The following is an 11,550-nucleotide window of genomic DNA, read 5'->3' as shown; positions in this document are numbered from 1 at the left end:
TGCCTCTTAGAGATGCTCTCAATCTGGAAGAACGACATCGGGATTGGAACATTCCTACTCAGGCAGTTAATTGGTGGACCGCTAACACCTCTGTCTTTTATGCTTTGTTGTTACCAAAACAAAATATTTTTGTAAGATGTAATTCACAATGGTCCCTTCATCAAGATGCATATTGGTGGCAAAAAACTCTTGCAGATGTATGGTTGATTCCTAACCAGTTTAAATTCAGGCTTTTTTTATGGAGAGCTCTCACAGGTGTATTGGCCACTGCCATGAATCTTTAAAAAAAGGGTATTACCTCTGGCAATTGCATCAGATGCTCTTGTCCTGAAACCACTAGACATATATTCTGGTCATGCAAGCCTATTATGGAATGGTGGAAGTGGGCAAAATGGATGTGGTATGACGCTTGGGGGATCTCCATATCTAGGTATCAGATGACCTTTTTCAAGCTCCAAATCCCAGAAGATCGAGCACTTGAGTTTGCACTATAGTCCTTCAGAGTATGGTTCTTATGGTTTGTATGGAATATGAGAAATCAATGTACATTTGATCGGGGCCAGAGTGTCAATCATACAGTTCCCATGTTTGTTATTAGAGATAGGATGATGGAAGATGCTCTCTCCTTAACAGATCAAGTCTTCAGCGACAAAGTGCTATGGATCATACAAAAGCTGTCGGTGTGACAGCAGATTGTAAATTATTGTAATATAAAGAGCAAGTTTTCCCAAAAAAAAAAAAAAAGGAGAGAGAGAGAGAGACACAAATAGATTTTTCTAGCTCATCCCTCCTCTCACATTTGGATTCATGATTTCAATGCGTTTTTCTTAAATATAGAAGGATATCCCCGAAAGAATTTTAAATTTAGATGTATTTGCTATCCAACTGAAGTTCAAGTTAGTACAAAGCACCTAGCCAGCCAGATGGGCCACAGATAGAGTCGTTACACACACACACACACACACACACAGAGAGAGAGAGAGAGAGAGAGAGAGAGAGAGAGCAACGTGACACAATCAAGCCATAGAGAGAGAGAGAGAGAGAGAGAGAGAGAGAGAGAGAGAGAGCAACGTGGCCAACACAATCAAGCCATGCATATTAAGATTTGCGAGCGCACAAGCCAGATAGATACAATACTAGTAGGCTCTCGAGCTCATGTAGTTATTAGGAGGGCGAGCGAGAGAGCACATGCACTGAGGAGGCCACAGCTTGTAGCAGGAGATGCATAGAGGGGCTGCAGCAGGAGAAAGGGGCGGTGGAGGCGCCTGGCGTGGCCGGTGCGCAGCAGATGGGGACGGCATTGGAGTTGGTGGGCATATTGTTGGCGCACGCCGTGATGCAGGCCAGACTGGGCGTACACGGGCGGAAGCAAGGGCCCCTGCACCACCAGGTTGCACTGTTGTCCGCTGGCGGAACACGCCCCTTCAGTGTAATATTCCAGATAGGTCTAAGTGCTGAGAGAGTGATATAAGGGGCGTCGGCGAACAAAGCACAAATAAAGGCACTTACCCTGCACTTCCAGGAGGTGAGGCCCGTGAAGGGCGAAGGTCACGAGAGCCGCCAGCACCACGCAGCGCAAGAGGGCCTGTACTTTGAGGCTTGCCATTGATCTAGGGCTGCGAATGGCTTCAGGAGTAGAGTAGTGCACTACGTAGTACGAGACCAAGTGCTGTTCCAGCCGAGTGAGGCTTCCTTCTTTTATACATAGCTCGGGGTGAAAGCGGGAGAGACTGCAGCGCAAGAGGGCCTGTACTTGGAGGCTTGCCATTGATCAAAGCGGGAGAGACTGCATTTAATGGGACTGGGGCCGGGCCTCCTTATAATATAGCAAGGTCGTCTATAGAAGACGAGGGCGCTGCCTTCGATTAAAAATTGTATTTGCTGATTAGAAATGTTATTAAACTATACTCTATAGTAACAAATAATATATGTTATAGTTTGAAAAAACACTGAACTTTGGCCGATGAAAGTAATTAGAATAAAGAATATTTGTAGTTGTGTACTCTAAGAAAGAATATGTACTGATTTTTATGTTTCTATCTCAAAAGAAAAGCAATAATTATGGTATGCATAGGGTCATGTTATTATGCTTTTTTAATCATCTTTAACTAACTTTCAAGTGCAACTTATGTTCTTGAAATTGGTTCTTGCATGTTGGATTTGTTTTTTATTGCTGTGTTTTTATTCATTCAAGATAAGGATGAGATAGTGAAGCATGAAATGCAGAAACTTTTTGACAAAATGGAGGCAGATGCTTGCTTGGTGACCCATGTTACCCTCACCAACGTCATGCTGTGGTATTCAAAGGCGAAGGATAAAAATGGTATTGCCGCCCATTGGCGAACCGAACATCCTCCATTTTTGTTCTGTATCTCATTGACAATGAAAATTTGGATGCGACTGCCAAGGTTTCGGAAATTCTGCAGGCCATGCACTTGGTTCCTGATAGAGTTACATACAAGACCCTTATAAATGCATATACAAAGAGTGGGAATTTGGAACGGGTATTGGAGCACTTGGAGGAAATGAAGGAGCACTTTCACTGGCCCACAAAGTAGTTCATGGCAGCTTTGCAAGCGGCAAGTAAGTACGAGGCCGCTGCAATCTTGCTAGTGATTTCATCAGCTTCTTCTTCAAGTGACAATGAGCTAATCAAGTCATTAGATGACAAAACAAGAGCGATGCTCCTAGAGTCATTTCTTTGAAGTTAATCCACACACACACACACACACACACACATATGTATATATAAATATATATAGTAGCTATGGCTTCTACTGGTTAGCATAGTTAGCATCGCAATTATGTTGATGGTTTAAAAAGTTATTTAATTGCCATTCTACCTAGCTACCTTTTCTTTACTGCAACTAATTTCTTCGTAGGTTTGAGGGCTAATTATCAAATGTGTGAAGAATAATCTATTTTTTAGAATATCTCATAAACATAGTTGTTTTTGTATTGAGTTCATTGTTGAATGCAAGACAGCAAGACATCAATGCCCAAAAATATCAAAACCTTGTTAAAATCAAAGCCTAGCATGTATTAATATGTTTGCATGAATTCTTTACAGTACTATGTTTTTATCTCCACAATCACATTAATGATTAAACAACATGATGTTGCATCTCTATAAGATCTCCGTCTTAAGCAATCGTCACACGATGCATAGTTATTGGTTACTTTTTGAAATAAATGTGCATCATGCATGGTCACACGAGCACCAATTATTTGTCTTATATGGGACTATGCAAGGCATTTTGTAACTATGTCAATTTTGGCATACTTGTTCAATAACATCTTATGATAACTATGCTCCATGTGACCACATCCTTAATGTTCTGGTGACAAGGCTGTGTGCATTATTTTCAAATTAAATGTGGTGCCCCCTCCATGATTAGAAATATTAGTACTCATTTCTTCAAGAATTGTTTGCGTTAATGTGCCATCATACAAATATAGTGTTTCAAGTTATTCCTCCTAATTTTTATGTGTCGCCTAATGAAAGATGCCACTGTGAGCTATTACTTTGTTTTTGGTCTACCCCAAAGGGGTGAGGCCTTAGTGACACCTCCCCTTTTTGCTAATGAAAAAGGGGAGGTAATTTACAATCCTAACAAAAAATTCCATTTGTTGAGAAATAAAGTGTTATTGGCTTGATTACACAAGCCCTCTTAAAGAAATCAACGGAGGCTATGAAGTTCCATGATTTCAATCATATAGTATCTCTCACAATGAATACATAGGATTGATGTGATTTCTCTCTCACCCCATGAATAGACAAGATTGATGTGATTTATTAAAGAAGTGGCATTGGCGAGTTGTAAAGATACCCTCTCTCTTCTCTCTCTTCTCTCTCTCTCTCACTTGCTCACTAATTGTGTGAGTCATTGGTCATTCCATCATTGCAACTAGCACAAACACTGTAGTAGAGTAATATTGGGCTATGATCTTTTGTTGATGGTGAGCAACTTTACATTTTGAGTGTTCCTTGCCGTAGCCTTATAGGGTGTTGTAGTTGGCTTGCTAGCAGAGGTAGAGCTCGAATTCCATGATGAAGGAGGCATGCTCAAATCTAAGACCATATATGAGCTCGGTGAACTTGAAGACAATGTCATTATGGCTGGTGAAGGCATCATGCTGAGAGAGACGTCCATAGAGAGCCCCATCTCCTGCTCAAAACAGAAGCGCTCGATGATGAGTTGGTGGCCATTGAAGCATGGACAGTCACCACGAAAGGTCTCCAAGAAGAACGCACTAGCTACTACGAGTACAGGAAATGGAAAGACTCCTAGCCTTGGTGGTGTCTTTGATGAGGAGTGTATGCTTGAAATCTTGGGATGATCAAGGATATAGTGTAGAATTAAATAAATAACATGCGATTGTCTCAATGTATGGATTGCCCACATTTAACCAAGCAATTATCTAACTTATCTCTAAATAGACCGTTTGCTTCATGCTCATCTTGCTCTTGGTGTTGTCTAAATAGCTTTGAGAGAGAGAGAGAGAGAGAGAGAGAGAGAGAGACTTTTCTAGCTCATCCCTCCTCACATTTGGATTCATGATTTCAATGCGTCTTTCTTAAATATAGAAGGATATCCCCGAAAGAATTTTAAATTTAGATGTATTTGCTATCCAACTGAAGTTGAAGTTAGTACAAAGCACCTAGCCAGCCAGATGGGCCACAGATAGAGTCGTTACACACACACACACACACAGACAGAGAGAGAGAGAGAGAGAGAGCAACGTGGCCAACACAATCAAGCCATGCATATTAAGATTTGCGAGCGCACTAGCCAGATAGATACAACACTAGTAGGCTCTCGAGCTCATGTAGTTATTAGGAGGGCGAGCGAGAGAGCACATGCACTGAGGAGGTCACAGCTAGCAGGAGATGCATGCAGGGGGGCTGCTGCAGGAGGTCGAAGGGGCGGTGGAGGCGCCTGGCGTCGCCGGTGGGCAGCAGATGGGGACGGCATTGGGGTTGGTGGGCAGATTGATGGCGCACGCCGTGATGCAGGCCAGACTGGGCGTATAACACGGGCGGAAGCAAGGGCCCCTGCACCACCAGGTTGCACTGTTGTCCGCTGGCGGAACACTCCCCTTCAGTGTATTCCAGTTAGGTCTAAGTGCTGAGAGAGTGATATAAGGGGCATGGGCGAACAAAGCACAAATAAAGGCACTTACCCTGCACTTGCAGGAGGTGGGGCCCGTGAAGGGCGAAGGTCACGAGAGCCGCCAGCACCACGCAGCGCGAGAGGGCCTGTACTTTGAGGCTTGCCATTGATCTAAGCTGCGAATTGCTTCTGGAGTAGGGTAGTGCACTACGACGTAGCACAAGGCCAAGTGCTGTTCCAGCCGAGTGAGGCTTCCTTCTTTTTTATACATAGCTCGGGGTCAAAGTGGGAGAGACTGCAGCGCAAGAGGGCCTGTACTTTGAGGCTTGCCATTAATCAAAGCGGGAGAGACTGCATTTAATGGGACTCGGACCTGGCCTCCTTATAATATAGCAAGGTCGTCTATAGTAGACGAGGGCACTGCCTTCGATTAAAAATTGTATTTGCTAGTTAGAAATGTTATTAACAACCTATAGTAACAAATAGTTTGAAGGAAAAAAACTGAACTTTGACCAATGAAAGTAATTAGAATAAAGAATATTTGTAGTTGTGTACTCTAAGGAAGAATATGTGCTGATTTTTATGTTTTTATCACAAAAGAAAAGCAGTTATGAATCACATAATAAACTTATGAATCACATAATAAACTGTGATATAGAAAAACAATAAATTGTGACCATGAAAAACAACCAAATTAGATGTAGAGAGTATTGTTGCAAGCTTGTAATTATGGTATGTATAGGGTCATGTTATCAAAAACTTCGTATTACTGTGGGCTTTTTTAATCATCTTTAACTAACTTTCGAGTGCAACTTATTTTCTTGAAATTGGTTCTTGCATGTTGGAACAATAAGAGGATTTGTTTTTTATTGCTGTGTTTTTATTCATTCAAGATAAGGATGAGATAGTGAAGCATGAAATGCAGAAACTTTTTGACAAAATGGAGGCAGATGCTTGCTAATTGGTGACCCTTGTTACCCTCAGCAACGTCATCCTGTGGTATTCGAAGGCGAAGGATGAAAAAGGTATTGCCGCCCATTGGCGAACCGAACATACTCCGTTTTTGTTCTGTATCTCATTGACAATGGAAATTTGGATGCGGCTGCCAAGGTTTCGGAAATTTTTGCAGGCCATGCACTTGGTTCCTGATAGAGTTACATACAAGACCGTTATAAATGCATATGCAAAGAGTGGGAATTTGGAAAGGGTATTGGAGCACTTGGAGGAAATGAAAGAGCACTTTCACTGGCCCACAAAGCAGTTCATGCCAGCTTTGCAAACGGCAAGTAAGTACGACGCCGCTGCAATCTTGCTAGAGATTTCATCAGCTTCTTCTTCAAGTGACAATGAGCTAATCAAGTCATTAGATGACGAAGACGTGGGCGATTCTGAGTGTAGTTTGTCTGAATGGAGGGCCATTTCATGCATTTGCACAATCTCTTCCTACATGGGACTTTAAAGTCAAAGAGATGCTCGAGCAAGCAAACGTACATTGGCAGCGCCATCTTGTGATGGGGATCTTGAAGCGGGTCAAGAATACTTTGGCTTAAGAACAATGTAGGATCCAAGCTTTATGAAGGGTTGCATTCTGAGGGTATGAAGTTTACTGTCCCTATGTTCAACGAGTAATGCAGAGTTTTCACCTGGAACAGAAGTTGGTCTGGAACCTAATCGTATCTCATACAATTCAATATCAGTACCTGCTCAAACCTGAAAATCCCTTGCTAGTCGATGCTCTGTAGATGCGCCATTTGTATGTGATAATTGGTGCACACACAAGGGCCTTGGCTGGTTGTGCTGTTGAGCTAAAGCTCCAGCCTTAGATTCCCGCAAAGTATTTCCATTCCATATGCCCTCTCAGTTGTTGTCCTATTACAAACGTGGTCAGATTTGGGGTAAGCTACAGTGCGTATGGTGTCAACAGAGAGATGAACATACCCATGCATGTCGTCCACCTGTAAAACACACCCTTGCGTGGAACCTCTCCATTGGCCAAACCCCCTATGGCCATGGCAACAAATTTCCTCCCCATAGACCCTACCTTACGACAGTGCCAACAAAGGTTCCTTACGACACGAGGTTTGCATCCATCTCTCTCTCTCTCTCTCAGTTTTTAGCATTGGAACCAACACTTCCGTTTTTACCTCCCTTTAAAAAAAACCCTGTCTATCTCTCTCTTTCTCAATATCTCTCTCTCTATACAGTAGGTTATGTTGAACAACAGTACAACTTTTGAACACCGCAAGGGAAACTATATTTTTTTGAAGGTTGTTCTCGTTCTCGCTCTCTGTCTAGCTCTATCTCTCTATCTGGGGGAGTCTATGTCAAGATATTGGAAAATAGATTCTAAGACAATACTAATTGAAAAGTTTTTTTGTGGTAAGGTATGGTTACCTCCCTCTTGTTATCTTTCTCTCTCTCTCTCTCTCTCTCTCTCTCTCTCTCTCTCTATCTTGCATAGTAAAAGTCCAAACAAAATATGAATATAAACCTCACTCAAGTAACTCATTTAACGTTTAACGTGGGTATGGACAAACACAATCGTTGAAAATCTTGAAGTGCACCGATTTGGGGATGCCTGATAAAGGTAGAACAGTTCGCGGCCTAACGTGAGTCTCTTGAGTGCATGGGAGCAATGAAAGCACCGCATGTGGATGCAAGGGACTGCACTTATAAAAACGTAGGCATGGTACATTGTAATCCTACCCTAAACTCCCTACGCACATGCATATTGCTCCCCCACACGGTTACCTATTGCCCTATGAAACCCCAGCATACATGCGCATGCAGCTGAGTATTCTCATACACATAACACACACGCACAAGGGTGTTGCTGCCCGGTTCTCTCATACACTAGCTACACACACACACACACACAATCGCACACCTCTTGCGGCAAGCAACCCCATCACACAATCAGCGAGCAATCACCCAGAATTGCAAGCTATAGCATCCTTTGGTGGCAGCATTGGAGTTACTACAGATCTCAAACAAACAGTAATTAGACATTTATTTGATGTTTTTTATACGTTTAGTTCTTGGTGGATTTGAAACTATGATAAACATACCCATTAACTTTTGATCGATTGGATGTAAAGACTCTGTTTTGCATAACATGCCGTACAAGTGTTATACTTGTTGGGTATTAATCCAAACATAAGAGAGGGGAAAACACTAATCTGAAAAACCTAGAGTATAAAAAACGATGCATAACCTCGAACACTGTATGATATGAAGTAAGGATTCTACAAACATGCATTTGTTTTACCTTGTTTTTTCTGTAAGTTAGTACGGATAATCCGGAGAAGGACTTGACACTTAGATAGGTACATTGTATATCTTACTTGAATGACTTTTTAAACATAAAAGTGAACCCTGTTTTATTGAAAGTCAGATAATGGTGAACATCCGCTCAGGAATTGGCCTCTTGTATGTTTTTTTGGCAGCCCTACATCGGATAACATACAAAGTGCAGTTTCAATAATATCAATCCCTCTCTATATCACAAAAAAATCGCAATGCATTTGTGGCCTCTGCATGGCGTCGCATAAGAAACGGTGTCGAGGGATAATTATTTGAAAGGTGAGCCGAGAAGGCACCAGGCCCTTGGCTGTGAGAGGTGTGGGGAAAATAGGTGCAGCAGACACAATTAACAGAAACAAAGCTCAAAACAGACAGTTTAGCTTAAGCCTAATAAGCCACAGTATGCCTATTTTAATCAAATAACAATGGAAACATTTATGCACTTTAGAAAGTGTAACCTGTCTTAATCCAGGTGCTACTCAAGACAATCACTAGAAATTGCATTGGACTGTCTTCTGTCTTCAACTTCCAAAGCCTTGGGTGGTCCAATCCACTTTATCATTACCGGATTAATTTCGGGTTAACGGCTTGGAGATTATGGCTTGGCGAGCTTAGGATTATGGCTTAGGCGAGATTAGGATTAGGCTTGGGTTAAGAGATTAATGAGTGCAAGATTTTGCTCGACTAATGGGTGACTAATGAAATCAAGCTTATGCTTGGTTAATGAGAGCTTAGACTCGGCTTATGAGATTAGTCTTAGGTTTAGGAGTTCAAGATTGGATTGAAAGCTTGGCTTATGAGAGATTAGGTTCAGCTTATCAAGCTTATGAAAGCTTAGCTTGGGTTTCGGAGCTTATGATCTCAAGGCCTGGATTAGTATAGGAAGTTTAAGGGAAAAACGAGCTTAGGCTTGGTTTTGCTAGGCTAAGAGCTTATGATAATCCAATGAAAGAGTTTAAGATTATCAGCTTAGGAAATAAATCCCAGCTTAAGTGCTTGCTCTTAGAGAGCGCTCAAAAATTGAGAAGGGGCAAGAAAAAAAACACACATAAGAGTCCAAGAAAACGGCCACCTTCACTCTATAGGTTGCATGGGAAACTTTCCCCCTTCTATTCCCGGCTAACCCATTAGCGATATCGCTAATGGGCACGACCTCTTGGTGATGTGGCACTGTCGAAATTCGGCCTTCATAAAAACTGACGCAAGTGGTGCCAAAATTGCTCACCATGGGCGGGTGGGCATTTTCTCATTCGTCTGCGCACTTGTCCAAGCAACCCTGTGGCGGGCACGAGTCTATTCTCCTCAACACTGCCTGCAGCTCTCGGATGCGCCATGCCCACCTTCTTTCTCCTGTTTTTCCCACTTAATTAACCATTGGGCGGCCTTTGGCCATGCCCTAACAATCTTGGGCGGCCTTTTGCATTCAAGAACACCACATTTGGGCATACATCTCGTCTAAAGCAGTGCAAGGCACAAACTCTAATCAAATTCCCATTGCCATTCACGGGAGCAAAGCGAACCCCAAACCCCGACGGCCTCTAAAAACGCCGAGGGCTGAATGGCGCGCCTCACTACAAGAGGCTATTCATATTAGCGACACTCACATAGCGACGCTGAAAAACAAAAATTCCCAGCGTCGCAAATTTACAAGTAAATTTGCGACGCTCTTAGCGACACCGGCTGGGCTAAAAAAAATAACAGAGAGCGCCCAAAAACTCAGATCTCAGATCTGAGTTTTTCGGCGCCCTCAAGCAAGGAACAGGTAACGCTCTCCCTCTCTCTGTCTCTCTCTCTCTCTCTCTCTCTCTTTCTTCTCCACACACACACACACACACACACACACACACACACACACACACACACGAGGAGAGGAAGGAGAGCCAGGTATGCTCCTTCCCTCTCCTAACTCTCATGTTCCCTTCCCCTCTTTCTCTCTCCCTCTCTCTCTCTCTCTCTCACACACACACACACACATAGTGTTTTTGAGAGAGAGAGAGAGAGAGAGAGAGAGAGAGAGAGAGAGAGAAAGAGTACAAACATAAACAAAAACGCACACACACATACATAAACAAAGAATGCACACACACATTGAGAGAGGAAAAGAGAGAGAGAGCATGCATAAACAAAAAACGCACACATTGAGAGAGGAAAAGAGAGAGAGAACATGCATAAACAAAAAACTCACACATTGAGAGAGGAAAAGAGAGAGAAAACATGCATAAACAAAAAAACGTACACACATTGAGAGAGAAAGAGAGAGAAACTAATTTAACGTCGTAGGAAACTAATTAAAATTAAAAGACCTAAAGATCTAGCCGACGAGGAGTTGAACTCAAGACCTATTATTCAAGAGGGAAATGGCATAACCAATCTATCATACTTGGCATGGGTGATAGAAAGGTTATACCATTTATCTCTTTTTATTGGCACACACATCCACACACGCGCACACACACAAGAAAAAGAGAGTTATAACGTCGTAGGAAACTATCCTAAAAGACGTTAAAGATTAGGTTAGATGTAGACTTACGTTAAATTAGATTTAGGTTTATTTAAGTTAAATTAGATTAGATTTAGGTTTATTTTTAGTTAGATTTACGTTTATTTACGCTAGATTTAGATTTACGTTATATTAGATTAGATTTAGGTCTTCATAGACTGCGATGCCTGCATGAAGCGGGTGAAGAAATCCCTCAATGGAATATAGGGTATTGCTGCCTTCACTCATGGTGGGCTCCGTCGATCCAAAAGTACTGGTGAAATGTCTTCAGAAGATAGGGAAGAAGGTGGATCTTCTGGGCGGCAAGAGTCACTGCATCCCCGACAATGACCATCTAGACAACCTCTAGTCATTCAACAACAACTTCAAAGTTAGTAACAAGAGCAAGAACGGTCCAAAGGGCCAATTGCTGTCGTCAGATGTGGATGGAGATGAGGCAGCGTCACCGCCGGAAGTTAACTCTCACATCTTTAGTGATGAGAATGCCAACTCTTGCCGAGTTATGTGAAAAATTATCTGTTAAATCAGTTTTAAGGTTCTTATAATCCCTGTTAGTTTAGTTCTTTGTTTTTAATATAACATAATTTACGTTAGATTTAGATTTATGTTATATTAGATTAAACTTAGGTTTAT

General features: G+C 42.1%; 3 pseudogenes; all 3 read left to right on the top strand.

The window, feature by feature from the left end:
• Positions 1-355: 355 nt before the first annotated feature.
• On the top strand, positions 356-1,596 carry LOC147430490 (uncharacterized; annotated as a pseudogene).
• Positions 1,597-2,151: 555 nt separating this feature from the next.
• Positions 2,152-5,271, top strand: LOC147430489 (uncharacterized; annotated as a pseudogene).
• A 1,059-nt stretch (positions 5,272-6,330) lies between these two features.
• On the top strand, positions 6,331-6,828 carry LOC147430488 (uncharacterized; annotated as a pseudogene).
• The last annotated feature ends 4,722 nt before the right edge of the window (positions 6,829-11,550 follow it).

The sequence above is a fragment of the Adiantum capillus-veneris genome, chromosome 21, assembly GCF_014529385.1.
Source record: "Adiantum capillus-veneris isolate H3 chromosome 21, ASM1452938v2, whole genome shotgun sequence".
NCBI lineage: Eukaryota > Viridiplantae > Streptophyta > Polypodiopsida > Polypodiales > Pteridaceae > Adiantum > Adiantum capillus-veneris.
The sequence above is the reverse complement of the archived record's forward strand: the minus strand, read 5'-3'. Positions and strand labels throughout refer to the sequence as shown.